Raw genomic sequence first — 6,044 nt, forward strand, 5'->3', positions numbered from 1 at the left:
CCAAAAAACTATATAAAAGGAAATTTTAAAAATAAAAACTTGAGTGGGCCAAGCCCAATTTGACCCCAAACCCAATTTTGGGTGTTACAGCTAGGTGTACAGAAATTATCCAAAAATTTAAAAATTTATGCCAAATTGAATCGAAATTACAAGTGGTTCGATTTTTCAGTCTTTGGTTTCGATTTTGATTTACAAAAATTTATAATGATAGTTTTGGTTCCGATTTCAAAATATAACTAAAATTAAAAAATTGAAAAACCAATTTAAATAAATAATATATATAAATTAATATAATTACTTAATATATGCTCGTTTGGCACATAACCGAACCGGTTAGACACCTAGCTACAACTTACAACATCAATAAATTGGTGGACCGGGCTTTGGGATGGGTGGGATTTTGGGGCCCAATCTCAAGCTGAATGGGGATTCTAAGAGTACTAACTTACCTGCATATTTTGAAGAATAAATTTGATGGATTTTAGTAAATTTGAATAAAATTAAATATGAGATTATATTTATTTTTAAATTTATATAAATTTTAATTTTAATTTTAAAAATCATGTTTTCAAACACTTCCTTGTAAAGAATGGTTGCTTCACATAGATATTTGTACCTATTAAATTGTTTTTGGACTCGCATCACTAGTGAGAAAAAATATATATATAACAAATCAATAAGTGTGAACAAACAATTATTTTTAATAGTATTTTTATATAGAGATAAGATATAATAAAAAATAAATTTTCTTTTTATTTTTTCCTTTTCTTTAAAGGCATTTAATCCAAACAAAACCTACTACTATTGGTTCTATGTAGACGAACAAAAGCCCATAGCATGTACAAATCTTCTTTTCCCTTGGAATTATTTTTCATTTCCAACATCCTCATCCATTCTTTTTTGGGTTAAGAGGGGTTGAATACAAAGAAACAAGAAACACATAATAAATAAACTACTTCTAAAAGCATAAAGGAAAATATTTGGTAGTCTTCTTGGCAAAAAAATTTAAATACCATTTTTTGTATTTTTGTCCATTATGTTTTAATTAAATTAAAAAATAATTCCGCCCATGTTGTTTGTAACTCTTATACTTTGTTTTTATAAGCAAAGAAGGAAGAGGAAAAAAAAAACATGGAGGGCAACATAGTAGAGCTCGTCGACGAATGGACAGTAATGAGTCGTCGACAAAGGTTCTGTGATCGTCGACGAGAAAGTACCGAGAGCAAGAAAATTTCAGAGTTCTGGACTTGTAACGACCTCAAAATTCATACCATTTTTTTCTTCAAATATATAAATATAGACTGATAATCCTTTTACTCTGATACCCCTGTAATGACTAATGGAAAACACCTATGCAGTGAAAAACATAAAAATGTACAACCATTATTACAATACCATAATTTAGTATTATCCCCAAAACATATATACATAACTACACATCAAAAACCCTAAATGCTACTCCAAAAATACGTCCCCCTAAAAACACTTACCCTACAGGCAGGACAGTGTAAATGACCTCTCTATTTCCGAGTCTGATCTGCTCGTCTAGTTCGATCACCTAAAAAATGTTAAATTACTGGGATGAGACAACTCTCAATAAGAAGAAATATTCTATTATCAGTGTGTGACATATGAGTTTACATGAACTATAAAATAACAAATAACTGAACTAAAATAACAGGTAAAATATAATACCGTGTAACTCACACCTATGTTTTTTAAAATACACCTATTTCTGAACTTACTATTTAATCATACTTTTATAATTTATAGGTAAGTCTGCTGATTTATGTAAATCTCTATATATATATATATATATATATATATATATAAAACTATGAAACTTCCCTGGAAAACTGTATGTCATGATTTGTTCCCTCATGATAAGGTTGTGTGGCCCGTAGGCGGGACTTAACACTGGTTGGCCTACCAGGATAAGTCAACTGAAACTCTATCATCATCAGACCGGCCACTTTGCAATCCCTCCAAATGCATGGTAACTGACATCTCCCTCATCAAACCACCCACCTCAACCCAGACTTATGGGAAGCCTGCAATCCTTCCAAGGCACAGTTGACTGAAATCCACACATTATCTGAGATATGTGGTTGCACTCTGATATGAAATAGTTACGGTATTGTGCTCTGCTGATTGAACTAATTCATCAAGGATCTGATACTATATAATATTGTTATATATGTATCTTACTGTTTTACCATGATTCTGATACAACTGAAATAACCATAACATTGTAATATCTAATCTGAATATGCTGTATAATCTGAATAATTTGTAATATCTGAATGTACTGTAAAATCTGAATATTATGGTTCTAAAGCCTATATATCATGGCATTCTGAAATTTCTATAATATATGTTTTTGTGCATATACTGTAATCATGTTATACTGAAAGCTGTATAAATTACGTACTGATTTGATAATAACTCATGCCCCACAACTAAATAAATAAATCCATATTCTGAAATCTGTATTTCCTAATAATAAAATAATTTATTAATTGTATACTTATATGGAAAAATAGGACTGTACACGGTTCGGTTTTGGCCAGAACCAAAAATCGAACCAAAATTTTTGATTTTGGGATTTCTGAACCAAAACCGAAACCAAACTGAAATTATGCTTTAATTGAAAACTGAAAATGTGGCGGCTCGGTTGCAGTTTTTTGGTTTTAAACCGATTTTTTTTTACAAAAAAATAACCTTTATTTTTCATAAAGTTGTTGAAAATTTATTGAGCATTTTAATTTTTTATAGGGACTCATAATTTTAACAAAATAAAATATGTTGGGTGCTTTTAACAAAAATAACCTTTATTTTTCATAAAGTTCTTAAAAATTTATTGAGGATTTTTATTTTCTATAGTGACTATATGGCTATATTGCATGCTATATTTTTACTAGCCATATTATATATATATATATATATATATATATATATATATATCTTATATAAATCAATTTTTTGGTTTTTTTCGGTTCGGCTTCAACATAAAATCGAAACCGAAACCGAAACCAAACTTTTTTATTTTTGAAAACCACAACCGAAATCGAAAATCGAAAAACCGAACCGTTTATGGTTTCAGTTCGGTTTCGGTCCAGTTTTCAATTTTTCGGTAATTTTTGTACACCCCTATGGAAAAACATATAATTTAACTCCTTTAAACATCTGTAAATCATATTCCAAAGTGCATATACTTTACTGATAACAATTTCTAAAATTTATAGCATAGCAAATTTCCCTTACCTGACTAATTGGATTCTGTTTTCTATTTTTCTATCTCACGCTTGCGGCGTTCGTAATTTCAACGCTCTGAAATTTTGCACGTATATTCTCTAGTCAATTCACTAAATTCCCAAAATAATTATCATATTCATATTTTCTCGAACCTGCATATTCACAATTTCCTAAACTATAAATTATTTATCATTCTACCTGGGTTCTTGAGAAAATACCCGCTAAAATCCTTAGCCTGCTTGCAGTATTGTCACCAAACCCTGTATTTCACAAAATTCCAATTCCTTAATTTAGCCCCAAAACTATATTCATATTTACATTTCTAAGTCTATTCATCCCATAATTCAGATAAACAACCCATAAATACCCAAAGAACACCTTTACCTCAGTTTTGGGATGGTGCCTTGGAACTCCAAACTGAAATTCCGCTCCGCCTACATTATAGAAAATCTTCCCAAGAACCACGTGGTGGTTCCTGATCGTCAATCCGAGCTTGAACGGAGCTGGAATCGAAGAAAATTGGAAGTGGGTTCATAGAGTTTAGGAGGAGGGAGAGAGAGAGAGAGAGAGGGTTTTAATTTTAATTTCAAATGAGCTCTTGGTTCTTTTATATCCTCAGCACTGCCAACAAAAATCGTCGTCGGTTTTGTCTAGCTTCCAAGAAATCGTCACCGGTTTTCTGTTTAACCGGCTTGAAATTACTGTTTACCATTTATCGTACTACGGTTAAATCCCAAAACCGTTGCCAATTTTCTTCCCCCTTCGTAAAACCGTTGCCGGTTTTCTCCTACCTAGGCCAAAAATCCACTTTTCCCATTTTATTTTTATTTATTATATTTTCGGTTCTCTACATTCTCCCCTCACTTTACAAATTTTGTCCTTGAAATTTACTATCAGTGCTATGCACCATCCTTTAAGGAAAATTTACTACTTATTTTATTAATTACCCTCATTTATGACTGAGGAATACCGTAGTTACAATCAGGGTTCTGGGAGATTACATGCATATACATAAAAGAAAATTCTCCTAAAACTAAAAACACTATCTACCCTATAATCTAATATATAATTCATATTTTAATTACCCCGCACTGAAATGAGGCCTCCTCTACTACGTGATTCCTCCACAAGACTTTCACTAATGGTATTTTCTTGATGCGGTACTCTTGATCTTTTCTATCTAAGATCAGCACTTTCGTCTCCTCATATGCTAAAGTATCTCTGAGCTCTATCTCCTCGTAACTGATCATTTGGGAGGAATATGGGACGTATTTCCTCAACATAGAAACTTGAAATACGTCATGTATTCTAGATAAAGCTAGTGGTAAAGCTAGACTGTAAGCCACTAAACCCACTGTTTCTAGTATCTCAAATGGGCCAATAAACCAAGGGTCCAGCTTATCCTTCTTCCCAAATCTCATAGCTCCTTTTAGTGGTGCTACTTTGAAAAACACCAGATCTCCCACATCAAACTCCAACTTCCGGCGGCGAGTATCTGCGTAGCTTTTCTGTCAACTCTGAGCTGCACTGATCTTGTCTTTAATTAGTTGAACTTTATCCTTGCTACACTAACTCTGATCCCAAAACTCGCCTCTCACCCATTTCATCCTAATATAGTGGAGAACGGCACCTCCTACCATACAATGCCTCATAAGGTGCCATCCTGATATTGGTTTGATAGCTGTTATTATACGTGAACTCAACTAGAGGCATATACTGGGTCCAACTACCCCCAAAATCCAACACACACGCTCGTAGCATATCCTAAAGTATCTGGATCGTCCTTTCTGTCTGCCCCATCAATCTGAGGATGAAAAGTTGTGCTGAATGATAACTAAGACCCTAAAGCCTCTTGTAAGCTCCTCCAAAACTGTGATGTGAAACGCGGGTCTCGGTATGAAACTATAGATACTGGCACTCTATGAGGTCGAACTATCTCTTGAATGTATATCTCTGCCATTCTATTCATAGGGTAGTTGACTTTAATAGGTAGGAAATGGGTAGTCTTCGTCAGCCAGTCTATAATTACCCAAATAACGTTCTGGTCATGTAGCGCTAGCAGTAAACATGTGACAAAATCCATAGCTATATGGTCCCACTTCCACTCAAGAATGTGGAGTGGCTGCAACTGTCCCGTCGGCCTCTAGTGCTCAGCCTTTACCTACTACCACGTCAAACACTATTCCACGAATTCAGTTATCTCCCTCTTTATGTCGCTCCACCAAAATGATTCCTGGAGGTCTCGATATATCTTAGTACTGCCAGGATACACTGTGTAAAAATATCTGTGAGCCTCTTCTAAGATAGCCCTCCTAATCTCAGCATCTGTAGGGACGCATAGTCTGGAACAGAACCTCAAAGCTCCATCCTTGGAAATACTAAACTCCTCTCCATGACCGTTTGTACCAATTATGTGTCATTCTTCTGGGCAGCTTTAATTCTCTCCAATAAGGTAGGTTGTACCACCAAGTTGGCAATGAATGTCTGGTGATCACCCTTTATCAACTCCACGCCTAGCCTTTCCAAATCCATCTAAATAGGATGTTGAATCTCCACTACTGACATCGTTGTTTCTACTGCTTTTCGGTTCAGTGCATCAACCACCATGTTTGCTTTCCCTGGGTGGTAGCTAATGGTGCAATCATAATCCTTAATAAGCTCTAACCATCTTCTCTGTCTCATATTCAATTCTTTCTGAGTGAAGAAATACTTTAAACTTTTATAATCAGTGAAGATCTCGCATTTCCCACCATAAAGATAATGTCTCCAGATCTTTAGAGCATACACCA

Source organism: Malania oleifera, chromosome 6 (genome assembly GCF_029873635.1).
Source record: "Malania oleifera isolate guangnan ecotype guangnan chromosome 6, ASM2987363v1, whole genome shotgun sequence".
NCBI lineage: Eukaryota > Viridiplantae > Streptophyta > Magnoliopsida > Santalales > Ximeniaceae > Malania > Malania oleifera.